At 46.3% G+C, this 27,110-nt stretch overlaps 1 long non-coding RNA gene across 1 annotated transcript in view; it reads left to right on the top strand.

Moving 5' to 3' along the window:
* LOC146339003 (uncharacterized) overlaps positions 1 to 23,803 on the top strand; it is a 33,437-nt gene extending 9,634 nt beyond the window's left edge. The window contains exons 2-4 of the long non-coding RNA XR_014784668.1: positions 20,796 to 20,880; positions 23,162 to 23,264; positions 23,450 to 23,803. This is a non-coding gene — a long non-coding RNA (uncharacterized LOC146339003). The remainder of the gene's footprint in view (positions 1 to 20,795; positions 20,881 to 23,161; positions 23,265 to 23,449) is intronic.
* Positions 23,804 to 27,110: the final 3,307 nt, after the last annotated feature.

Raw genomic sequence — 27,110 nt, 5'->3', positions numbered from 1 at the left:
ATTTGCGTTCCTTATTTTTGGCCGTCTTAGTCTACGTAAATATTTACGTAGACTAAGATGGCAAAACTAAGGGGGAATGCAAATAGCGTAGCGGACGCTATTTGCGTTCCCCCTTATTTTCGCTGTCTTAGTCTATGTAAATATTTACGTAGACTAAGATGGCCAAAAATAAGGAACGCAAATGGCGGCGCTAAAGCAAATGGACTGCAAATGGAGGTGGCGGCGGCGGCAGCCGGTTGGAAGACCAGCCGCTGCCTCCGCTGAAGCCACCGCTGGAGCCGCCTCCATCCGGAACATCCACCCCAGCTAAGTCTCGTTCCGAGGGGGATCTGCAGGGGGTGGGGTGGGGTGGCAGGCCATCCGCCACGGAGTTTGGGGGGCTGAATGCACTGGCATTCGGCCTCACCGAGATCCGTGACGGAATTCTCTGACATCCCTATTTGGGATACCCTCAAAATGTTAAGGCTCCTCTTGCAGACACCCCCCCTGCAGCTATCATTCTGAAATTTGGCAAGCTTGATTCCCCCAGGAGAGGAAAATATCCCTGCAATTTTCATCAAATTCTGCCAAGAAATGAAACGTGAATTGCATTTCACTTTTTAAAAAGACCAAAATATAAAGTCTTTCTGTGCCTATGTTTCTGAAATTTGGCAGATGTAGTCTCCTCCTAAGGGCCCACTATGCCTGCATATATCATCCAATTCTGAGTATGGGACACACACATTTCAGCCAGTTTTTGTTTTTTGTTTTTAATGTCCCATGATAGTCAATGTGAGGCATTAATCCTTAGATATATGAATCTCTGCTTGGGTGTGGTATTTGAGTTGAAGTGGAAATACTCCAGATTGGTCTGAGCTGAAACTGGCTGTTTTCTGAAGAGCAGAATCCAAGATGGGAATGGGAAAACCAAGGATTTCCGAGCTCACCTACATTCTCTGAAAATGGCTTCAAGCTCATTTCAGCGCGTTTCAGTGAGCTCCTGTTGACTTTTCAGCTTTGAAAAGGAAAAGTGTGCAAGTCTGTGTGTATTTTTCAAAAGAATTGGGGTTAGGGGTCCCCCACTGACTAAAGTGTGAAATGCATTAAAACACACACCCACACTTTTCAAAGTGTGCATCTTGAAAACAATACACCATTTTCAAACGTGATCAGAAATTTGGGAATTTGCCATTTTTTTAAGCACTTCTGCTCATGTTTGCATTAGGGGTGGACGAAAGTCATTTACCTTTCGTCGAAGCTTGTTCGCAGTGGGGGGGAGGCACTTCGCTGCTCCCCCCACAAAGTTCAGGCCGGGGGGGAGGCTTCTCGCCTTGCCTTGGCCGAAATTCAGGCCAGGGGGGAGGCTTCCCGCCTCGCCCGGCCGAAATTCAGGCCGGGGAGGAGGCTTCCCGCCTCACCCAGCTGCAAACTCGAAAGTTAAAAAAAACAAAAACGCCCCCGTGATAGGCTACATGACAATTAACGTAGCCTATCACGGCTAGATTTGCAAAGTCAGCCATGATAGGCTACGTAAATCGTCACGAAGCCTATCACGGGTGACTTTAAAAAAAAAAGCGCGTACGGATAAATCTTTACGTAGACTACAGTGACCAAATAAGGAACGGGAATGGCGGCTCCCTATGGGGGCCACCATTTTCTGTACGCGCTTTTTTTTTTTTTAAAGTCACCCGTGATAGGCTACGTGACGATTTACGTAGCCTATCACGGCTCACTTTGCAAATCTAGCCGTGATAGGCTACGTTAATCGTCACGTAGCCTATCACGGGGGCGTTTTTTTTTCTTTTATTGGAATGGCGGCAGCGGCAGCCGGTCAAAAGACCAGCTGCCGCTCCCGCCCCGCATGAACACCCGCCGAACCACCGGCTGGACCCGCCGCCGGGAGGGACATTCGGTGAAGGTAAGTCCCGTCCCGGGGGGGGTGCGGAGGATTTCTCCCCGAAACTTGTTCGGGGGGCCAAACACGTTGGCGCTCGGCCCCCCGAAGTTTCAGGGAGAAATTCTCCGCCATCCCTAGTTTGCATTCAGGATTGCAAGCAGGGCATGTTTCTATGATTTGCAAACAGAAACAAAATTCTAATATATATACCCAGTCCTAGCTGAACCTTACCATCAGTGCAAACCTATTATAATGGCTGTTGATGATGGGGTCTGTGAGGAGTAGGAATGTACGAATCCCTTACCTTGTTCCGGGTGGGGGCATCCGCAGTGGGGGGGGAGGCAATCCCTCCCTCCCCCCAGAATCCTCCCTGGCCGGCTCCACTCTGCAGTGAGTCCATGGAGCTGCCGGCTGGGGCAGTCGCTGCCTCACTTCTGGCTGCAGCTGGTCTTCAGACGCAAATGGCGTCCAGCGTAGCAGACACCATTTGCGTTCCCTGCCGTTTGCCATGATAGGCTACGTAAATCTTTACGTAGCCTATCACAGCAAAAGGCAGGGACGCAAATGGCATCCACTACGCCATTTGTGTCCTTGCCTTTTGCCGTGATAGGCTACGTAAATCTTTACGTAGCCTATCACGGGAAAAGGCAGGGACGCAAATTGCATCTGAAGAGAAGCAGCAGCAGACAGCAGAGGGCAGCTGGACGGACCGGACCTGCTGACGACCAGGTAGGGTCCATCCCGGGGGGATTCCATGGGGTGGCGGGGGCGTAGTCCATTCCGTCATGGACTCCAGACTCATTGGAGTCCATGGCGGATTTCTCCTCCATCCCTAGTGAGGAGTGGGGTTGGACAGCAGGAGCCCAGAACTTTGAGCTCTAGCATGGACTGAATTTTTAAACAGTGCTGTTTTTCCAAAGCAGTGTAACAGGCAAATAAGATGTCTGGAGGAATTTAAAAGATGAATATTTTCAGTTAGCCTCTTAGTTTTATCTGCTTTCATACATTTAAATTTTGTAATAATCCAACAGTCACTGATGGATTCTTGTCTGCTGTGTCTTTGGCAAACAAACATCAGTAGATGTTTTTTCTGATGTGAATATTTTCAGAGGCTATGGTGTTTTTTTCCCCCATCCCTGTGCTGTTATTGTCTGATTTATGTATAATGGCAAAGTCAGGGGAAAGTCACAGATTCTTTTTTCTCGTGATTACTTTCTTAACGTGAGCACTGCTTTTTGTCCTGTATCTTTGATGTACTGGGTGCTTGATATTGCTAGCAATATAAATCCCTGCTTCAATCTTATTTACATAGACAGAAGTTATGTAGTGACAAGGTCCCTTCAAGGCTTGAATGGTTTGTTAATAACATGTACTAAATAGCATCTGGTATCAATCTTGTCCTGCAGACATGCCTGTAGTGATTTAAGGCTTTCATTCTTTGAATTCAAAATCTAATTTTTAATGCACTTTTTTGTCAGCTGTCTTTGCACCTTTTAAATGAGATTCCATCATCTTGACATACTCCCAGATAAACTGAAATTTAACTAGGGGGGAAAACGAGGTAAAACCTCATAGAATATTACCCACCCACACCTGCCTATACTGTACATCTATATTGAAGGTCGCTGTTGGATTCCCCGCCTCCCTTTAGCCTGTTTACACTATCATTTATCTTGAAATAAATCTGACTTCATTTCATCCACTGTCATTTTACTGATTCAAAGAGTGACTCAGAGGCTGCAACAAGCTACGGCAAAATCAGTGAGTCTTGGCTCATCTCTTTCACCATAAAGTATATGAATATTGAATACAATATTACCTTGGACTAGGGATGTCAGAGAATTTTGCCACGAATCTCAGGGAGGCCGAATGCCAGTTCATTCCGCCCCCCGAAATTGGTGGCAAAACGGTCTGCCACCCCCCGGGATGGGACTTACCTTGGGCGAATCCTCCTGGCGGCGGTGGCTCCGGCGACGGTTCAGCGGTGGTTCGGCAGTGGCGGCGGCCGGTCTTCCGACTGGCTGCCGCCACTGCCATTTCCAGTAAAAAAAACAAAAAAAGTGATAGGCTACGCAAAGATTTACGTAGCCTATCACGGCTAGATTTTTAAAAAATACCGTGATAGGCTACGTAAATGTTTACGTAGCCTATCACGGCTGAGTAGAACAAAAAACCAAAAACCGCGCGTATGCAAATGGCGGAGCCCATGGGCACCGCCATTTGCATTCCTTATTTTGGCACGTCTAGTCTATGTAAACATTTACGTAGACTACGGCGAAAATAAGGGGAACGCAAATAGCGTAGCATCTACTACATTGTTGTTGTTGTTTTTTACTCAGCTGTGATAGGCTACATAAACATTTACGTAGCCTATCACGGCTGACTGCAGGGACGTAAATGGCGGCGGCTATGGCCGCCACCATTTGTGCACCCGGCCGGCCAGGATTCGGGGGGGAGGGACGGAGCGCCTCCCCCCCTGGCCAGAATTTCGGGGGGGAGGGACGGAGTGCCTCCCCCTGGCCAGAATTTTGGGGGGAGGGATGGAGCACCTCCCCCCCCACGAATCAAATTTTGTTAAAGGTAAGTGACTTTCATACATCCCTACCTTGGACAAAGGCTACAGTCTCCTAAGGTCAGAAGCAGTGAAATAATTACTCAAGAGATTGCCATAGATCCAAAACACATGGCCCACTGCCCTTTTTGGTGGGACATTTTTGCAGCCCTTCCTCAGGAGATGATCAACACAGCAATGGGTAGAGCCAGAAGTAGGGATGCTGGGGGATTCCACCACAGACTCAAATGACGATGGATTCCAAAGAATCTGACCTCCGGAGTCCATGATGGAGTGGCTGCACTTCCCTCCAGGTCCAGAGGACTTTCTACAGGGTGACTCTCCAGCTCCCTATAAGATGAGATGCGCTAATGCTGGCTTTGTTGTTTATTCGTTCAGTCGCTTCTGACTCTTTGTGACTTCATGGATGAGCCCATGCCAGAGTTTTCTGTCGGCTGTCACCACCACCAGCTCCCCCAAGGTCGAGTCTGTCACCTCCAGAATATCATCCATCCATCTTGCTCTTGGTCGGCCCCTCTTCCTTTTGCCTTCCACTTTCCCTAGCATCAGCATCTTCTCCAGGGTATCCTGTCTTCTCATTATGTGGCCAAAGTACTTAAGCTTTGCCTTTAATATCCTTCCCTCAAGTGAGCAGTCTGGCTGTATTTCCTGGAGTATGGACTGGTTTGATCTTCTTGCAGTCCAAGGCACTCTCAGAATTTTCCTCCAGCACCACAGTTCAAAAGCATCTATCTTCCTTCGCTCAGCCTTCCTTATGGTCCAGCTCTCACACCCATAGTTTACTACGGGGAATACGATTGCTTGAACTATGTGGACCTTTGTTGTCAGTGTGATGTCTCTGCTCTTCACTATTTTATCAAGATTTGTCATTGCTGTCCTCCCAAGAAGTAAATGTCTTCTGATTTCCTGGTCGCAGTCAGCGTCTGCAGTAATCTTTGCACCTAGAAAGACAAAGTCTGTCACTGCCTCCACGTTTTCTCCCTCTATTTGCCAGTTATCAATCAAGCTGGTTGCCATAATCTTGGGTTTTTTGAGGTTTAATGGCAGCTACTATTAGCTTATCGCAGGAACGTTACAGCCATAAATGGCGTATTGGATGCTATTTGTGGCTGTAAAGCACTTACTTTGAACTAAATACAGCTGCAATTTAGGTCAAAGTCACTGCTTTACAGCCTCAAATGGCATACAGTATGCCATTTATGGCTGAGTTTTTCCCGCGATAGGCTAATGGCAGCCGCCATTAGTGTGTCACGTCTTATAGGAAGCTGGAGGGCTGTTCTGCCAGCTCTAGTGGATTTGGATGAGCACTGGAGGATTCCACGAGGCCCTGAGTGGCCCAAATTGCCCCTCCATGGATCCCCCCAGACCAGACAGTGGGGGGATCATACATCTCTAGCCAGAAGGGTTGTAGTGGCCTCCCTCCCCCACAAGCTTTCAATAAAAAGAGTAAGTACAAAGAAAAAGATTCAAAGAGCATTCTATCCAAATGTAAACTTACATTATCCTTGGCAATGAGTGCAAAGCCACTGGACTAACCAACAAACACTAGGCCTGCATTACAGACAATAGTCCTCTGTTCAAAGAGCTGCCAGAAGACAGTCCTTTATTTGAAGGTGTCCTCTGTTCAAGTCCCATTTAAAGATAAAGAACCAGAAGAAGGGTGAGCATGGTTTTGATTGGATTGGGACCACAGCATGTGGAGAGGGGAGGAGGCTTAATCCTCGCCTCCCCCACCTCTCGCCCCAAAATAATCATACACCAAATGTACCCCCAAATGGTAGTAAAGTGGTCTGCATTGATGCCAATGGGATCTCTTTTTACTATTATAATTTGGCCTGTGAAGCTAGTGGAGGGCTTCCAGGAGAACAATGAGGGAAGGCAGGATTGGGAACGTAAGAGGAGCCATGCTGGATCAGACCAAGATTAATCTTATCCAGTATTATGTTCACACAGTGGCCAGCCAGTGGCATGTGGGAAACCTCCAAGTAGGACATAGATGCAATAGCACCTTCCCTCCAAAGTTCCCCAGCAATTGGTGTACATAGGCATATTATCTCTGATACTGTAGGTAGCATGTAGCCGTTAGGACTAGTAGCCACTGATAGCATTTTTCTCCATGAATTTGTCTAACCCCCTGTGAAAGCCATCCAAATTGGTGGCCATCACTATGTCTTGTGGTAGTGAATTCCATAGTTTAACTATGTGCTGTGTGAAGAAGTAAACCTCCCATCCCGCCAAGCTGTCGTTCTCATGCAATTTGGGGAGGGGTGGGGTGATCTTGCACTTTTAAGTTCAAAAAAAATCCACACTATGTATTTAGTGTAACATAGGAATGGCGATGTGGGAGAACTACATTTGTTCAGCATTTTCAAGGGCCCCAACCTAACTCACACTTAGGGATGTTGCAGGAGTTTGAGAAAGGGGTGGAGTCCAATGGACTCCCCCACGCTTGGCCTCCTTGATGCTATTTGCTGAGCTGCAATACTTACTGGACCCACTCACTGAGCACTGGCATGTTCTGCAAGTGCCCAGCAGCCGCCCATCCCTTTAGCAAGCCACCATTTTGTGTAAAAAGGGCAGCTTGGGGTTTTCTGGATATATAATGCTATGTAAATAGTGGCTGTAAAGCAGCCACCATTTCTGTAATACTACATATCTGGAAAACTCTGAGCCAAAAATTTTAGGCAAAATGGGGGCTCGCAAAGTGGCACGGCCCTGCATGGAGAAACCAGACAGTTGAGTCCATCCATTTCCAGACTAATATGAGAATTGGAACACAGTTACGCTTCAGACTACAAGCTTCTCCAAATTTTGCAATGCAGTTCTCAGCTCAAATGTTGTGTACAGAAATGCAGATATTAGGGGGAAGTTGCCCAAAAATGCATATAGAGGGCAAATACAAGTGTGAATTTTCATGTGTTCCTTCTTAAAAAAAAAAAAAAATGCAGACTGATGCAAACATTGGATGGGACAGTCTTAAGACTGTGTGCTTATGAAACCAACACAGACCAGAAACAGCCTTAATCATCCATCCTTACACAGGGATCTTTAACACAGAATTCTCAGTACACTCACAAAACTACAATTGAATTAAGATATTTGTTGTGAGGAATCATGGCAGTTAAAGGAGTGTAAAACTGATACACATTTGTAGTGCAGTTAATAACCTTGTAGTGGTGTGCTGTGACAAATCTAACTCATGGTTGATTTACACTATACTTAACCCTCGTTTCTCCCACAGTCAAGGCAATCACACACACCCATCTGAATACCTCCCCTCTTACGTATTCATTAAATTTATATCCTGCCTTTCTTCCATAGAACTCATGGTGGTTCTGCGTAGGGACTGACAAATCTGCCAAGTTCGATTTGTCTTCTTTTCTCTCTCTCTCTTTTTCTTTTCTACATTCTGTCCTGTTTGCGCATTAGATCATGAATTTGTTTAAGTCCACATGGAAACTTGTACAAATGTTCATGTGGATTTGTCTATGTATGCATCTTTGTACAAACTTTCCCAAATAATTGCTTTTTTGTGCACACTTCCTTGCAAATTATTTTCACCTGTTATAATGCAATTTGGGGGTATTTTCCCCAACATCCCTTTTTAATGGGCACTTTCTGATTGTATGCATTTTTGTGCACAATTTTCCTGACTGTATCTATTTTTGTGCACTTTTTAAAAATTTGTGAGCTTTGTTGCAAAATGTGGAAAAGTGCAAATATTATGTATAGGGTTAGGAAGTGAGAATTTGATAAGTTTGCATTAAAATACAATTCTCAGCATTTTTTTTTTCATCCATTCCTGGTTATGAGTCCATCTTGCATTCATGCACTGGTCAGACCCAGGCATAGGGATGTATGGATTGTGTAAAATCACTCTGTCTGTGATTCACCGATTGGCAGGTGCCTTTTGTTCCATCGTCTGCCCACAGACAGATGTGACTAATATTTTTTCATCATGTAGAACAGTCCACAAATAATTATGTTAAGTATTTACATAAGTATTTACATAATTTACTTCCGTACATAACATTTAGCATATTGTCTCCCATTCCATTCAATGTTTCAGCAGAAACTTGCATATTTTCCTCAGATTCTTAGACATCTGAGGTCCATCTCGAATTTCTCCAGCATCTCTACCCAGGCATGCTTAGCTTTGGCAAGGTTGCTCTATTATGTGCCTTCAGACATACTCTGGAAGCTAAGAAAATCTTCCTATTGTTCTTTCCTTTTATATTTCATCCCCCCCTCCAAAAAAACCCACCAAACTTTTTTTCTTTGCCACATTTTCCTCAGAATATTTCTATATTTGGGGATAGTAAGAGAAAAGGGTAGGCATATAGATATAGAACTCCTTATTGTATTGATAGAAATAGCTGATCCCCAAAAGTATCGACATTGGGCTAAGGTCAGTGAAACATAAAGTGATGATGAATGGAGTCACAAAAACCCAACAACCCAGCTGCTATATGTGACAGAATTTAACAAATTGCTTCAGCATTGAAGTGGAGACAAACAGAGGACGGAAATGGGCATGGGAAAATGACATAATGAGCAGCTCTATATTAACTTTACAAGTGTTTTTGTGACTTAACAGATGTAGCTGAAAAGTAAACCATTTTTCACATTGGTGCAAAATTAAATGATGGTGATGAGTCCACGTTTAAAAATATCTTGATTAAATCAGTACCCAAATGATAGGGATCTATTAAATACAGAAGGATGAAAATTGCTCATCTTGCATTCAGTGGTCACAATTCATCACAAAGTTAAATATGCTGATACTCATGGGTTTCAATAGCCTTATTCTGTGTTTATAGTCAATTTATGGTGTTCATAGCTTTGGCTTTTGAAAGAGTACATTAAGAATGTACACTTGGGAAGGTGACATGTTGATGGACACTATTAGCCATTATGATGATGATAGTGATGATGGTGATGAATGGGAATATAAGAATGGTTCTGAAGGATCAGCTCAAGGATCCATGCAGTCCAGCATCCTGTTTCCAGTAGTGGTCAGCCAGTTGCTTCCAGAAAGCACACAAGCAGAGGGTGATGGTAACAGCACTCCCTTGTCCCAAGTATATGGTATTTAGAGAGTTATACTGTGAAAAATGGATTCTTCATTCCCTGTATTTTAATTTGCTCCAGCAAGTGTATGGAGAGTGATCATTAAGCCAGAACCATACCGCCCCCCAAAATCAATTCAAACTTTATTGAAATGACAAATGAGGTGGTGAAAAGCCATAGAAATAAATGAAAAACAGTGTAGACATGGTATAAAATAAACAATATGTTGTATAACTTCCATAAAAGCAGTGATGAAAGAATTAATACAATATAGAACAAATTATGTTTGCTAATTAAGGCATAAGTGGCAAATGGAATCTAAGAGAAAGCATATAAAATATTAAACCCTAACTTGAGCTAGCACCCTCGCTAGAAAAGCAAAATCTGTTTGTGTAGCACTCCGATCTCAGTTCTGTGACAAAACTGAAAATAGATACAGTGTAGTAACAGCCTTGTGTAGAAACATCCTAATAATTAAAGCATGGGATTAGAAATTAAAATGCTTGCTGGGAAAGGAAGGTCTTAACCTAGCATCAAAACATCTACAGTGAAGATGCCAGACAGATGTCCTGGGAAAGGGCATTCCACAGATGAGGTGGTGGTGGTCCTACTGAGAAGGCTTTTTCCCTGGTAGCCACCCGTCACAGCATTGTGAGTGGTGGCACCCAGAGAATAGCCTCCAAAGATGATCTTAGCCATCAGGCAGGAACATTTGGAAGGAGTTGCTCCCTCATGTAGACTGGTCCTAATCCATTTAGATGTCAGCACCAACACTTTTGAGTTGTGTTTGGAAACTGACTCCCAACTAATGCAGTTGACACAGCATGGGAGTAATATGTTCAAAATAGCCAGTCCCAGTAATCAGCATCACTGCTCTATTCTGTGTACTAACTGACATTTTCAGGCCAACTTCAGAGGTAACCCCATGGCTACCAAGAGGTTACCAGTGCATGGATAACTGTAGCCAGGCTATCTCTACCTAGGTAGAGTTGCAACTGGTATATTAGCCAAAGTTGATAAAAGGTACTTCATGACACTGAGGCCACTTGGGCCTCAAGTGTGACAGAGCTGGATCTATGAGCACTCCCCAGACTATGAACTTGCTCCTTCTAGGGGCGTGCAACCCTATTTTGAACAGTTGAACACCACTTAACTGGACAAATGAACTACCTACTAATAGAACCTCCATCTTGTCTGGACTGAATTTCAATTTATTGGCCCTCATTAATCCTATTACTGAGTCCAAGCACCAGTTCAGGATAGTGCCTGCATTTGATGACACTTCACTCCATCCCTCTGGACAACCTCTCTCAGTGCTTTAAATGTAGATGGTAAAAAGCACGGGGGGGGGGGGTTAGAGCACTAAGGGATGCCAAAGTGGAGTCTCCATGAGGCAGAACTATAGTCTCCCAGCACACCTGTAACTGGATGTCCTCATAGGAGTGGAACCACTGTAAAACAATACCTCAAGCTCCCAAATCAGACAGCTCCACAGAAGGGTACCATGGCTGATGGTATCAAAACCCACTGAGAGGTCTAGGAGTTCCAACAGTGATGCACTCCAACAGAGATGCACTTCTCCATCTTTTTCCCAAGAAAGGTAATTCCACAGGGTGACCAAGGCAGTCTCCAGGACTAAAACCCAGTTGAAATGGGTCCAGATAATCAGTTTCATCTAGAAGTGCCTAAAGTGAACCAGCAACCACCTGATCAGTCAACTTACCCCCCAAATGAAGATCAGCTACTAGTCTAAAAGTATTATGATCCTTCAGTTCTAACTCCAGATTGTTTAGGAGAACCCAAACCACTGTCTCTCTTAAGGAGATTGGTAGACAGCTATCCCTCTAGGAAGCATTGATCGCTTCCTGGATCCAGGTTCACAGGCCAGATCTACTGGCTGTAATCAGCCAAGAAGAGCAGGGTTCAAGAACAGAGATGGTTAGATGGACAGATCCAAGCACTCTGCCCATGTTATCAGGCCTCATCTGATGAAACTCATCACATAAAACTGGATAAGTTGGTGCACTGGACACCACCATCTGTTTTACAATCCCCTACAGTTGGGGTAGGCAGTGTGGTGCCCTGAATACCTTTCTTGGTGCTTGCCAAGATGACCTCCCTTTTTTCTTTTTCTTTTAAATAACAAATGTTCTTATCAGAATCTGGGATTGCTTCAAAGCAAAGTGAAGGCATCCAGCCACTGCCATCTTAATTCCCCATGAATACCTTGGAGCCTCAGGTGGGACTCAGAGGAATTCTTGGGAAATAAAGGTAATGGACAGTTGTAGGCTGATGCTTTCCTCTCCAGCCTGCCCACAACCACCACCACCAACAACAACAACCAAAAAAGGATAGAAGAAAAAGATGCCTGTCACTTTTGTCTAGTTTTTTGGGGGGAGGGGACAGAGATGTGCTGAAGAGGGAAGTGTGTGTAGGGGAGGGCTGTGTGTGTGAAGGGCAGTGGTTAGCCAGTCAGAGAGATCAGAGAAGCCTTCAGGAAGCCAGCAAAGTGAGTTGAGTGACCCGTAGGAAGACAATGGAGTCTGGGGAAGCCAGCTAGAAGCAACATGGAAGTTGGGAAAGTTTGTGCTTATGAATCTCAATGGATGGGGGCTGCACATAAGTGTGTGTGTGAGAGAGTGTGAGAGAGAGACCAAGACTGAGACCGAGACTGAGACCGAGATAGACAGAAAGGTCAGAGGCATCCTGAAAAAGAGTGAGTGCTTGCCTTGAGAAGGAGACGGGAGAGATCGATGTATGCTTATGCAAGCATGTATGATAAATGGTGTGTGTGTGTGTATGAATGGATGGATGGAGGATAACTGGCTTGGTGCATGTGGTGTGTGTGTGTGTGTGTGTGTGTGTGTGTAAGAGAGAGAGAGAGAGAGAGAGAGAGAGAGAATGTCTATGAATGGTGATCCAGGGTGAGAGAAAGGGATGGGTGTAATGAGTTGGCTGGCAGTTGTCGGGGCAGGGGGAAAAAAAAGAGTTTGCCTTTTGTGAAACAGGCTTCTTTAGCTCTGAAGAATGTGGGCTCAAGACAGTTGTTTAGTGTATTGGGGTTAAAACCTTGTTCTCAGTCTTATGGACCAGTTACTTGGGACTAACCACACAGCCCATGGCAGCTATTTGGTGGTGGTGCTCAGGACAGTTTCTCAAATTGCCTACTGTGCCCATTAGCCCAAAAAGGTGGGCCACATCTGATCTATGGAGTCCAAGTTGTGGCAGATCTGAGCAACTTTATCCTGAAAGTGTACTGCAACTTGATGACAAACAGTCGAGGGTTCAATTAGGTCTTTCTTCTGATCAGGCTGTAAAAGGGCAGCAGTGTGTCTTCTACCCAAGAATATAATATAGTAGCAAAGGCAGCTCATGGTCTAAAGCATGCTTTTCTGAGTTTTCTGGGTAATGTCATAAAATTAACCTCCCAGTGTGTGCAAATAAAATCTGTCATTGCAGGGGGAAGGTCTGTAACTAGGGATGTACGGATTCCCCACCATCCGTTCCAGTGGGGAATCTGCAGGCGGGGAGGTGATCCGTTCCTCCCCCCCCCCGGAATCCTTGCAGAGCAGCTCCGCTCCACAAAGATTCCACAGCGCCGAGGGCCACTTACTTGAATCAACTGGAGCCCTTCGCCCCCGTGCCTATCACCATTTTTTTTTTAAAAAAAATGGTGATCAGCAGGATGTGCTCATAGACTTATATGCGAAATAGAGCCGTGAATCTTGCATATAAGCCTATGGACACAAGAATACGCAAGATTCACAGCTTTATTTTGCATATAAGTCTTTGGGGACATCCTGCCGATTGCCATTTTTTAAAAAAAGAAATGGCGATCGACGCGGAGGAGGCGAACGCCTCCCAGTGCAACAAGCAGGCATGCTGTCCCCCGCAGAATCCTCCAGGAAAGGAGGTAAGTAAGGCTGATCAACTGCAGATTCCTGAGGCTGGATTCCAAAGAATCCGGCCTCATTTGAATCCATGGTGGATTTATCTGACATCCCTAGCTGTGACTGAGAAAGCATAGATTATTCCACCCTGCAAAGTAGCCCAAAGTTATATCCATGTTGCTGGCCGGGGGAGTTACAATGGTGTACAATGACCCTGCAGTGTTGTTATCCAGTCTGTTGGGATTTGGGGGGGGGGTGCCCTTGTTGTTGGGGCTGAGAAGTTGATTGTAGCAGCAAAGCAACTAATGAAGGGCTAGAGGGAAGTGTTGGGGGAGAAATTACCCAATTTGCACTCCCCAGCTTGATACGCAAACCTTCAGTATTATCCTTCGGTATTCACACTTTTCTGAATTTTGTGATGCTGTTCTACAATCATAAAATATGTAGGAAATGTGCATATTAGGGAAAAGTGCAGACAAAAATGCATATATCAGAGGAAATAAAGTGCCCAAGTGCACTATATTAGGGAACACTGCTTGCAAAATGTGTGCAACATTGTGTACACAAATGTGTATCTTAGGAGAAATGTGCATGTAAATGTATAACATTTCCTACAGCTTAAACCAAAAAAAAAAAAAGTCAAACTGTTGCAGAAATGGGAGAGAAATTGAACCTAGGATTGGGGGGGGGGGAGAGATACTAAGAGAAACCAAAATTGACAAAATTGTCAAGGTGGGGTGAAAAGACATGTTCCAGGAAACAATATTTCAGCAGTTTTATCCCTGTACCACTTTAGCTTTAATTGCCACAATATACCATATGCAACACCATAATTTGTCATGCTTCTGCTTGAGCAGCAATGCTAGTAGCACCTACTTATTAGCATTTATAAGCTTCAGATTTCACCGGTCTTTGATGTGGAAAACAAATGGTTTCAATCTTTCCCCTAATTTTTGCTGCTGCTGCTGCTTCTTCTTCTTCTTCTTCTTCTTCTTCTTCTTCTTCTTCTTCTTCTTCTTCTTCTTCTTCTTCTTTTAAATGAGCACACATTTTTCACAGGGAACTAGGAATGCGATAATCGGTCAGTCTTGTTTTCTCATGCAGTCAGATTGTTTAAGCCACAAGTTCTATCTCTCCTGAATATGAAGGACTTTGTGAACTTTTTTTTTTTAATGAACCAACCCATGGTCTATGGTTTCCTGGGAATTAGGAGCTTTAGCAGGGGACTGGAGTTAAGACATGAAGCCAGATGTTGGGACCAGAGAGCAAGTCAGGACCAAAAATGATACAGAAAAACACATAAGCTCAGGATGACTATGTTGCTAGGCAAGGTTTCACTGGAACAGGAAGCCCTCTTATAGTCTTTCCTGTGTAATGGCCACCCTGATGGACAGAGTGAGACCAGAGCCTGAGAGTACTTCACTGCCTAGGTAGATGCTGCAACCTGTAGTTTGGTGGCTTGTTCTACTGGGAAGCTGTGCACAGACCCAAAGACTATCAGCTTGAGTCCTGTCAGTTCCTAATGAAATCCATTAACTGATTGCACTGGTTGTGCCTAGGGATGTCAGAGAAATCCGCAACAGAACCAAATGAGTTCAGATTTGTATAAATCTGACCCATGGATTCCACAGTGGATCAGCTTTTCCCCTGTTGGGTGGATTCCATAGATTTACAGACCATTTTTCTATCCTTTGGGAATTTTGCACAAATTTCATCATAGAAAAGCACATAACGTTTTCTTTCTTTTTTAAAAAAAGCCAAAATTGTGTATTTTCCCTATATGCTGTAGCATGAAAATGAGCATTTTGGGAAAGTTTGTGCATTTGGGGAGGGAAATTGCATATTTTTGCATGTGCAAATTTGCATCGGCACAAATTTGGGAACTTAAAAATCTGATTCCACTAATGGGTGGACAATGTCAGGCACCTTTCATTCCAATCAGCAAAATACAGACAGAACAGATTTTGCACAATCCGTCCATCCCTAGTTCTGCCTAAGTTATGACCTTGGGTCATTAAGAAAATAAATTCAGTCCTGTTGTATCACTCCAAAGGTCTATCTAATCTGGCATTCTCTTTCCAATAATGGCCAGCCAAATAATGGGAAGTCTATCAGAGGGGCATGAAGGCACCCTCCCTCCTTCTATTCACCCCCTGAAAGCTGATATTCCAGGTCATATTCACTCTGAACATGGGGGTTACATTTATCTATCATGGCTCATAGCCACTGGTAGCTTTATGCTCTATGAATTTGTCTAATCTCTTTTGAGTCACCAAAGATAGTAGCCATCACCACATTTGTGGCAATGAATTCCTCATATTGATTCCTAAGATGTTTCAACTCCTGTGGAATCCCTGAATTTGCTTCACATTTTAATTTATGTGAAATTTCAAGAACAACACTAATTAAAGGGCAATCTTTAAATGAGAGGCCCTTAACCCACATTGAACAAACACACATACACAAAAATAGATTTCCCAAGTCAATTCAAGCAAATATTGTTTTCCTCAAACACAGCCAGTTTGCTGAGATCTGTCTGAATTTATTTGGATGCTTAAAGGAAGTGAAGTTTCTGTTTTCCTGCTAGTAGAGATGATGAAAGCAAAGGCTGCTACAAACCAGAATGGACTTTACACATCTGAACAACAAATATGTCTCCAAACAATTTTGTCTTTATTTCTGTATACTGTCAGGGCAACTACATAAGACATTAAAAGGGCAGAAGTCATATTTGCATTAGCTGATCTTAGAAAGAGCAATACATGTTTGTATCCTAAGCTACCGATGCCGCTACCCACACAGAGATAGTGTATGGCTCTCAGCAGTTTACTGTATGATGAGAATTCTCTTATCAATCCACTGTGCCTAAAGCAATCTTACACTGGTTTTCAGACCCCAAAGATAAAGGAGCTTTATAAGCCAAAGAGGCTAAGAACCAAGTTATTGCCATGTTCACTCATAAATACTGAGCTTTCTTAAGTAATATACTACCAATCACCTTGCATGCCCAGAAAAGTCAACTGTTCAGCACTCTAGTCTCTCCTATGTGACCTGGATTTCCACGGAGCCTTTCTCATCTAGATATCAGTGCCATTTTAATAGCATGGGGATTGCCCAAGAGACCTAGCAGTTTCTCTGTCATGAACATCTTTATATCTGTTCTCAGATTTGGCCAATTTAGGCAGCATCCATCGGGCAAGCACAAAGGGGGGCTAAGAGGGCAGAGGCTGGAACTGTGACTGTAGTAGTAATGAAATAATAGTCTTCTGAGAGCTCAAGGAGTTATTCTTGTTTCCTCTAGGTAAGCTTTTCCATGGTGAAAACTGCAACACAAATAGCAAGTGAAATTCTAGTTGCTTTGCTATACCATTGCCAATATCATAATGCCCATATACAAATGTATGGCGTGGCCACACTTGAAATACTCTGTATAGTTCTGGTTGCTGCATCTCAAAAATGATATTGTAGAGCTGGGGAAAGCACAGAAAATGGCAGCCTAAAGGACTGGAACAACTCTCCTATGAGGAAAGGTCATTTTGGGTTAGGGATGGTGCAGGTGTCCGGTTGGAGCTTGAAGCTTGGCAATTTCTTGTCAGCTCAGCCACCCAGATGCCAGTCCATGGGCAAGCTGAGCATGCTCACTTACCAAGCCACCATTTTGTATAGAAATGGTGGCTCAGCCTTTTTTCCACAAATAACCATTTACGGAAATGGCAGCCATAAAGGGGGCATTGACGCAACATTGTGGGCGTAAATAGACCATTTATGCCTGTAATGTTGCGTAAAAGTCACCTTATGACCACCATTTGTGTAAATGGTTATTTGCAAAAAAGGCCAAGCTACCATTTGTATGCAAAATGGCGGCTCAGTGAGGGAGTGGGAGGCTGCGGACTGCCCAGTGGCTTGCTGCACATGTCAAGCAGGGTCAGAACTCAGAAGACAGCAGGGGTACAGCATACGGTGGGCCTACTTTGGGTCTTTTTAGTTTAGAAAAATAAAATGGTGAGTAAAGAGGGCATGATAGGAATATATAAAATGTTGCATGATGTGGAGGAAGTGGTTAGAAAGAAGTTAGACAGACCAAAGGAAATGCTACTTGCTTTTTAAAATATTAATTTGCGTGAAGACAAACTAGAGAATTTTCAGCTACAAGATACGACAGCAGCCACCAGCTCAGGATTAAAAGCGGATTTGACAGATTTATGGAGGATAAGGCTATAAATGGCTACTACTCATGATAGCTCTATGTAAGGATGGTGGAGAATTTCTCCCCGAAACTTCGGGGGGCCGAGCACCAACGTGTTCGGCCTCCCAAACAAGTTTCGGGGAGAAATTCTCCACACACACCCACCCCCCACAGCCCCCCCGGGACGGGACTTACCTTTCCCGAATGTCCCTCCCGGCGGCGGGTCCGGCCGGCGGTTCGCCGGGTCTTCGTCCGGGGCGGGAGCGGCAGCCGGTCTTTCGACCGGTTGCTGCCGCCGCCATTCCAATAAAAGAAAAAAAAATGCCCCCGTGATAGGCTACATGACGATTAACGTAGCCTATCATGGCTAGATTTGCAAAGTCAGCCGTGATAGGCTACGTAAATCGTCACGTAGCCTATCACGGGTGACTTAAAAAAAAAAAAAGCGCGTACGGATAATGGCGGCCCCCATAGGGAGCTGCCATTCCTGTTCCTTATTTGGTCGCTGTAGTCTACGTAAAGATTACGTAGACTACGGCGAAAATAAGGGCAACGCTATTTGCGTTGCCCTTATTTTCGCCGTAGTCTACGTAAAGATTTACATAGACTACAGCGACCAAATAAGGAATGCAAATGGCGGCTCCCTATGGGGGCTGCCATTTGCGTACGCGCTTTTTTTTTTTTTAAGTCACCCGTGATAGGCTTCGTGATGATTTACATAGCCTATCATGGCTGACTTTGCAGATCTAGCCATGATAGGCTACGTTAATCGTCACGTAGCCTATCACGGGGGCGTTTTTTTTTTTAACTTTTAATTTTCCGGCCGGGCAAGGCGAGGTGCCTCCTCCCCGGCCTGAATTTCAGCCGGGTGAGGTGGAAAGCCTCCCCCCCGGCCTGAATTTCGTCCGGGCGAGGCGGGAAGCCTCCCCCCCACGGCCTGAACTACGCGGGGAGAGCAGCGAAGCACCTCTGCCCCACCGTGAAAAGCTGCGAGACCAGGTAAGTGACTTTCGTGCACCCCTAGCTCTATGCTACTTCCAGGACCAAGAACACCAGACATTTTCATTTATTATATTTTTAGTTGGTTGAATCGTTTAATACCTTTCAATGTTCTTGTAATGTTTACAGTTTTATCTTATTTAATAGTTTGTAGCACGTGGTGTGTGTGCATGTGCATGCATGTGTGTGTGTGTGCGTGTGTGTGTACGTGTGTATTAAGGCTGTGCACCTCTTCAGCCCAAGGCCTGAACCCCGAGTTGAAGAGGGCCACTTTGGGCCACTCTGTACCACTTCCAAGGTGAAGCAGAGGGGGCACGAAGTGGCCCGGAATGGGTCAAGGGCTCACCGAAGTGCTCGGTGTGCTTCGGAGCTTCAGCCCCCCTGGCCCAGCCACCCCATGGTGCTTCCAGGTCCTTACCTGAGCCGCCTTCTCCGCTGCCGTGCCACCTCCTCTTCTGCCGCTCCGCCGCCGCTGCATCTGCTGCCGCCACCTGCTGCCGCCATCTCCTGAGGCCTGGACATGCAGCAACTTGTCTTCTTCCAGGGAGTCGCCATTTTTTAAATGGCAAGCTCCTGGAAGGTCCAGGAAGTTGCCATTTTAAAAATGTTGACTCCCTGCAAGAAGAATCGCTGTGAGTCCAGGCCTCAGGAGATGGTGGCAGGTGGTGGCAGGCAGCAGCGGGCAGTGGCAGGCAGCAGCAGTGCATTGCTCCCACTTTCGCTGCCACTGCTGCCACCGGCGCTGCCATCTCCTGAGCGACATGTGGCGACTCTTCTTGCAGGGAGTCGCCATTTTTAAAATGGTGACTCCTTGGAAGAAGACCAGTTGCTGCACGCCTAGGCTTCAGGGGATGGTGGTGGGAGCAAAGACAGCAACAGCGGGTGGTGGCAGCAAAGAAGCAGCAGCAGCAGCAGCAGCTGCAGTGAAGGTGATGGCGCAGCAATGGAGAAGGTGATGGCGGCGACGGTAGCAGAGGAGGAGGCGGGCCAGGTATGGAGCAGGGGGTGCATGGGGGCGTCAGGGGGGGACCTGAAGCGGGCTTTGCCATCTGAACCCTGCTTCGGGTTCAGGACCGAGGCAGGTCGCCCCCCCCCCTGAATCTGCCTGAGTTGGATTGGGCCTGTCTTGGACGCTGCAAAGCAGTGTCTGAGTCAGATTGGGGGTGGGTGCCTGCACAGCCCTAATGTGTGTGTGTGTGTGTGTGTGTGTGTGTGTGTGCACATGCATATAATTGTTATGTATAACACTCTGAAATCTATATTTTTGGATGAAGGTGCAGTTTATACATTTTAAAAATAATAAATACATACACTCATACAAATGGATCAGGAACAATAATAGCCCAGTGGGGGACATCACTTGTGTTCCATTTTACAGATGGGAAAATGCAGCTGAGAAAGTTTGCACTTACAAAGCCACATATTCTCACTTGGCAAATATTCCTTCCAATTGTACTAGGGATGTATGAATTGTGCTCATACCGTTCCGCTTGACTTGCGCAGTTTCCGTCCTGTGTCCCGTTCTGCTGGCCGCAAGCCCCCGAAATCCTCTGGTTTTTTTTCCGCCTTGGAAGTTATGTAAATAAATCCACAACAGCCATTGAAAAATCCTCCGCGCCCAACAGCCGCCCGTCCCGTTCCACCATCCTGCGAAAGACTATTCTTCGCAAATATTTACGTAGTTTCCGTTGGCCGGAATTGACCCTATGTAACTTCCGCCGCACTCGCCATTGTTTGTTGTGATTGCTTATGTATTTTTTCCCTAGGGGGGAATCCCCCCGTAACTTCCGCCGCACTCGCCATTACTGTGATTGCCTTGGCCGGAACTTCCCCGCTATTTTCGTAATTGTTTACGTATTTTTTTTTCATTGCTGCCTGGAATGTTTCCTGCCCTCTGTGCACTCCCCTGCTGTCTTGTTTTCTTGGACAAGGGGAACGTAAATAGCATAGCGGGCGCTATTTGCGTCCCTTTTTCATTCCCCATTTTAGCCTACGTAAATCTTTACGTAGGCTAAAACGGGGAATCAAAAGAGGACGCAAATGGCGCCCGCTATGCTATTTGCGTTCCCCTTTATTTTCGCCATCATAGTCTACGTAAATATTTACATAGATTAAGACAGTAAAAAGAAGGAACGCAAATGGCAAACAAAAACAACATACACGTTGTTTTTGTTTGTTTGTTTGTTTGTTTGTTTTACCCAGAGCCCTCCACGGAGCCGGCCCAGGGAGGATTCCAGGGGGAGGGATGGATCGCCTCCCCCTCACTGCGAATCCAAGCTGCGAAAAGGTAAGTGACTTTTGTACATCCCTAATTGGGGCCGGATAAAGAGGAGGATGGAGTGAGCGGGCCACCATCGGACGACGGGACAATTACGGTCCAAATGGAAGGCGTTGAAGCAGTCCTTCATCAGGGAGGCGATGGCTGCTGCTGAGAGGAGGGCACCGCTGTCGAACCCCCCCCCCGCCTACTACTGGCACATCCATAGAGTGTGGGTCAAGGCAGGCCAGCCTGCATTTTTGCAGAGGCATATGCCTGGTAAGTTATAGCTATCCCATCCCATCATCAAGCTTAACTAAATATGAAAACAGTGATATGTACCGAAAATGAAGCTATCTCTTTGTGGTATCATGTGGAAACAAACAAATCCTGACATTTAGCCTGCAATCCTATGCTTGTTGAACTTGGACAGAAAAAGGTCCCATCATCTTCTGGACACTTTGGCTGGTTGAAGAAGGGATGCTGGGAACTGCATTGCTTTTTCCTATACAATCACATGCATAGGATTATGCGGGCCTGGCTACAACTCATATTACACACTGACATGCTGTACATTTCCAGGGAAATGCTGCTGCCGGTCTCTGCACAGTGCACAGAGGGGGACTGGCACCAGCCCAGCAGCAACAGGACCAGCCTCTCGGTGTGTGCACATCATCCTTCATGTAGTGATTGCTGAATTTTTGCACCCCACCCACCCACCTTTCTACCAAGACATTGGCACTCAAGTCAACTCATGAGCAAGTGTTCATCTGAGAGCTTGGAGAACTGGGTAAAATCCACTCAGCCATGGAAGCTTGCTGGGTGACTTTGGCCCAGTCAGAAAGCCCCAGCCTACCTCAGTGTTGTTGTTGTGAGCGTTAAATGGAGAGGAAGAGGATAATGTGAGCCGCCTTGGGTTCCTTGCTCTAGGAAAAAAGGTGGTATTTATGCAATGCATCAATAGAATAAACAGATACCATGGCATTGCAAATGTAGAAATGGGGTGACTAGAAGTGCAATCCTGTGCATGTTTACAGAAGTCCAACAGTCCCCATCAAACCAAAACTGTCAGTACTGTATAATCTGCCTCCCTAATTATCACCTCATCTCTAGACCTTGTGGTGGGAGGACAGAATCAGTGGTTCTTATGGTAGTAGGGATGGTGATAGACAGATCAATGAATGACTGTGGTTTTGTTCACTCACCGCATATATAAATGCATTCATTCTGTTACTGTGACATCCCACAGCTGCTCATTGTGCCTTGCTGGCAGAGGAGGCACTGAGGGCCGCAGAGAGGAGGAAGAGGAAGAAGAGGAGGAGGAAGAGGAGGAAGAGGAGATCCAAGAGCCCCAATTGCAGCCAGAGCCAGGAGCAAGAGGAACAGCATCTGTGGAGGAAGGCCACCCTTCTTCCACAGATGAAGCCCCTCCTCTTGTGCTCCTGAGGTGTCTCTTGACAGATGTCCAGAGGCTCAGCAGGACCTGTAAGGAGTACTACAGAATGGCACCTGAGCTAACAACTCTGCCTGCAAGATAGGGATGTACGAAAGTGACTTACCTTTCACGGATTATGTTGATGGTGGGGGGGAGGTGTTCTGTCCCTCCCCCTGGAATCCTGGCCAGGGGGGAGGCGCTCTGTTCCTCCCCCCCGGAATCCGTGAACAGCCGGCTGTGCTCCGTGGCAGCTCCGCGGAGCAGCCGGCCAGGCCCGGCCCGGCCAGGCCAGAGCCATCTGCAGCCTGATTTCCGGCCGCGGAGGGCTCTGGGTAAAACAAACAAACAAACAAACAAACAAAAACAACGTGTATGTTGTTTTTGTTTGTTTCCCATTTGCGTTCCTTCTTTTTACTGTCTTAATCTACGTAAATATTTACGTAGACTATGATGGCGAAAATCAAGGGGAACGCAAATAGCGTAGTGGGCGCCATTTGCGTCCCCTTTTGATTCCCCGTTTTAGCCTATGTAAAGATTTACGTCGGCTAAAACGGGGAATGAAAAAGGGACGCAAATAGTGCCCGCTACGCTATTTACATTCCCCTTGATTTTCGCTGTCATAGTCTACATAAATATCTACGTAGATTAAGACGGCCAAAAAGAAGGAACACAAATGGCGGTGGCCATAGCCGCTGCCATTTGCATACATGTTTTTTTTTTTAAACCTACCCCCAACCATGATAGGCTATGTAAAGATTTACGTAGCCTATCACGTCTTTTTTTTTTTTTTTAAACCTAGCCATGATAGGCTACGTAAATCTTTATGTAGCCTATCACGTCTTTTTCTTTTCTTGTCTTGTCTTTTCTTTTCACAAGCCTGGAAATGGCGGTGGCGGCAGCTGGTCAGAAGATCGGTCGCCGCCGCCGCTTTTGCCAGAGCCACCGCCGGACCCGCCACCACCCGGAATATCCGCCCCAGGTAAGCCTTGTCCCAGGGGGGATCTGCCTGGGGGGCATGGGGGTGGCAGGCTGTACCACCACAGATTTCGGGGGGGCAAATGCACTGGCATTCGGCCTCACCGAGATCCGTGGCAGAATTCTCTGACATTCCTACTGCAAGATGCATATTACCATTGTGCTTTATTCTTCTCTTTCTACACACAGGTGATGATCTTCAAAGAAGGGTGGAGGCCATAGAGTGGGAACTGCATCCTCCTCCGCACTGAGGCCTGCAGCCAGCCAGTGCCCAGCCCAATGTTAGAATTGTTTCTGTGTTTTGTTTTGATCTGTTCTGTTTGTATATAAAGTTCTTTCTAAAAAAAAGTTAACAATTCCTTGGTTCAAGTCAACAGATATAATTTTTTAAATCTATTATTATTATTATTATTATTATTATTATTATTAAATTTATTAATCGCCCATCTGGCTGGTCACCCAGCCACTCTGGGCAATGTACAACATACAATAAAACAGTTTAAAACAATAAAAACCTACAATAAAAACATTTTCTAAAATATCCTAACACACCCCAAATGCCTGCCTGAACAACAACGTTTTTAATGCACTACAGAAGCTCATTAAAGAGGGGGCATGATGGAGTTCCCTAGGGAGGGAGTTCCACAGAGTGGGGGCCACCACAGTAAAGGCCCTCTCCCTCATCCCCACCAGTCTAGCTGTCCTGGCTGATGGGACAGAGAGAAGGCCATCCAAGGCTGATCTTGTTAAGCGGCCTGTCTGGTGCTGCTGGAGGTTCTCCTTAAGATAGGCTGGGCTGGAACCATATAGGGTTTTAAAAGTCAAAACCAACACCTTGAATTTGGCCCGGAAAACAACTGGTAACCAGTGCAACTCCTTCAGCACTGGAGTGATGTGATCTCGTGGCGGCTGCCTTTAATCAGGCGAGCCGCCACATTCTGTACCAGCTGCAGCTTCCGAACCATCTTCAAGGGTAACCCCACGTAAAGCGCATTACAGTAGTCTAAAAGAGAGGAGACCAGGGCATGTACTACCGATGGGAGCAGATGGTCAGGAAGGAAGGGGTGCAGCCGCCGTATCAGATGGAGTTGATACAGTGCTGTCCAGCTCACAGCTGACACCTGAGCCTCCATGGACAGCTGGGAGTCCAAAATGACCCCCAGGCTGCGGACCTGGTCTTTCAAGGGTAGCCATACCCCATTCAATACCAGGTCAGCATCCCCCAACCTCCTCTTGTCTCCCACCAAAGGTACCTCAGTCTTGTCAAGGTTCAGCTTCAGCTTATTCCTCCCCATCCAGCCACTCACCATCTTCAGACATTTGGACAGGGATTCTACGGCCAACCTTGGTGAAGATTTGAACGAGAGGTAGAGCTGCGTGTCATCTGCATATTGATGACACTGCACCCCAAACCTCCTGATGATAGCCCCCAGCAGCTTCACAAAGATGTTAAATAGCACCAGGGAGAGGATGGAACCCTGTGGCACCCCACAAGTAAGTGGCCACGGGTCCAAAACCTCCTCTCCCAGTGCTACCCTCTGGTACCTGCCAGAGAGGAAGGACCAGAACCACTGCAATACGGTGTCTCCAATGCCCAACCCCTCCAGGCAGTCCAGGAGGATACCATGGTCAACGGTATCAAAAGCCACTGAGAGGTCAAGGAGAACAAGGAAGGAGCATTCACCCCTATCCAGAGCCCTCCTCATATCATCTACCAAGGCGATCAAGGCCATTTCTGTCCCATGCCCAAGCCTGAAGCCCGACTGAAATGGGTCTAGATTATCAGTTTCTTCCAAGTGTGCCTTCAACTGCACTGCCACCACCCGCTCAATCACCTTGCCCAAAAATGGCAGATTTGAGACTGGGCGAAAGTTGTTCAAACCTTGAGGATCCAAGCAGGGCTTCTTTAAGAGCGGCCTTATCACTGCCTCCTTGAAGGCTGATGACATCACTCCCTCCTCAAGGGAGGCATTCACCACCGCCCTGATCCCCTCACCCAGTCTCTTTAAATCTAGATCATTTTACACAATGATCTCTGTGTTTGCTTACTGTTAACTGCAACAAGAATGTTTTCCCAGCCAAACAAGCCCAGCTGCTGTAAGCTTCCCTCATAGGGAGATGGTCAGTCAGCATCCCTGATGTTATGTTTATTTTACATGGAGGTGCATATCACATACATGTAAACTAAACACATACCAGAGGGATCTTTTCACATAGAACTCTCGGTGCTTAGGAAAACCCAAAAGCTGAGGGAGTCAAGAGAGAGACCACAACAAGGTCTTTGAAAGCAATTCCTTGATTTATGAAAGAAGAATTTAAAATGAATTAAAAGCACACATCAAGAGAATTAGAACTCTACATACATTTGGGGAATCAGAATCATACTAACATTCAGAGGGTTAAAGATACACATATACAGTCAATAGCGAAATACACTGGGATGCATAGAAAATTGTGTGTGTGTGTAGTAGGGATGTACGCTGTTGCATAGTCCACCACACACAGTCGGGCAGCGCAACTGGACTCTGCATGTGAGTTATTATAAAGTTCCGCCACATATCACCAGTGCTTTGGGCTCTGCCCAGGCCAGATAGGGACTGCTTGTTTGGACAAAGTTCTGAGGGACACCTCAGTGTGACCACACTCACAATTACATGATTCTGCCTCATTGTCCCTCTGAACTTTGGCTCACATTAGCAGCAGTATCATCATCCAAGGGGTCCTCCTCCTCGTCCCTTGAAGACTGCTCTACTCTGCTGACAGCTGGTGGTGGTGGAGGGAGGTGCTGCTCGGGAATCCATTCCCTATTGGAACATATGAAGGCAAGGGTGGAGATATGTTCTGGTGTGAGTCTACTTCGGCAGGTAGTGACAATGTTGCCAGTGGTAGAGAAAAGCCTTTCAGAGGCCACACTCAAGGGAGGGCAAGATAGATGCCAAATGGCGACTTTAGTCTGATTTGGCCAAATGCCTAGGGGTGGACGAAAGTCCCTTACCTTTCGCCGAAGCTTGTTCACGGTGGGGGGGAGGCACTTCGCTGCTCCCCCCGCAAAGTTCAGGCCGGGGGGGGAGGCTTCCCGCCTCGCCCTGGCTGAAATTCAGGCCGGGCGGGAGGCTTCCCGCCTCGCCCCGGCGGAAATTCAGGCCAGGGAGGAGGCTTCCTGCCTCGCCCGGCCGCGAACTCGAAAGTTTAAAAAAAACCAAACAAACGCCCCCGTGATAGGCTATGTGACGATTAACGTAGCCTATCACGGCTAGATCTGCAAAGTCAGCCATGATAGGCTACGTTAATCGTCACGTAGCCTATCACGGGTGACTTTAAAAAAAAAAAAGCGTGTACGCTAATGGCGGCCCCCATAGGGAGCCGCCATTCGCGTTCCTTATTTGGTCGCTGTAGTCTACGTAAATCTTTACGTAGACTACAGCGACCAAATAAGGAACGTGAATGGCGGCTCCCTATGGGGGCCGCCATTATCCGTACGTGCTTTTTTTTTTTTAAAGTCACCCGTGATAGGCTACGTGACGATTTACGTAGCCTATCACGGCTGACTTTGTAAATCTAGCCATGATAGGCTACGTTAATCGTCACGTAGCCTATCACGGGGGCTTTTTTTTTTCTTTTATTGGAATGGCGGTGGTGGCAGCCGGTCGAAAGACCAGCTGCCACTCCTGCCCTGCACAAACACCCGCCGAACCGCCAGCCAGACCCGCCACCGGGAGGGATATTCGGCGAAGGTAAGTCCCATCCCAGGGGGGGTGCGGGGTGCGGGGGGTGCAGAGGATTTCTCCCCGAAACTTGTTCGGGGGCCGAACATGTTGGCGCTCAGCCCCCCGAAGTTTCGGGGAGAAAT

Source organism: Heloderma suspectum, chromosome 8, assembly GCF_057233095.1.
Source record: "Heloderma suspectum isolate Gila_16-S chromosome 8, 16-S_ref, whole genome shotgun sequence".
In the NCBI taxonomy this organism is placed as follows: Eukaryota; Metazoa; Chordata; class Lepidosauria; order Squamata; family Helodermatidae; genus Heloderma; species Heloderma suspectum.
The sequence above is the reverse complement of the archived record's forward strand: the minus strand, read 5'-3'. Positions and strand labels throughout refer to the sequence as shown.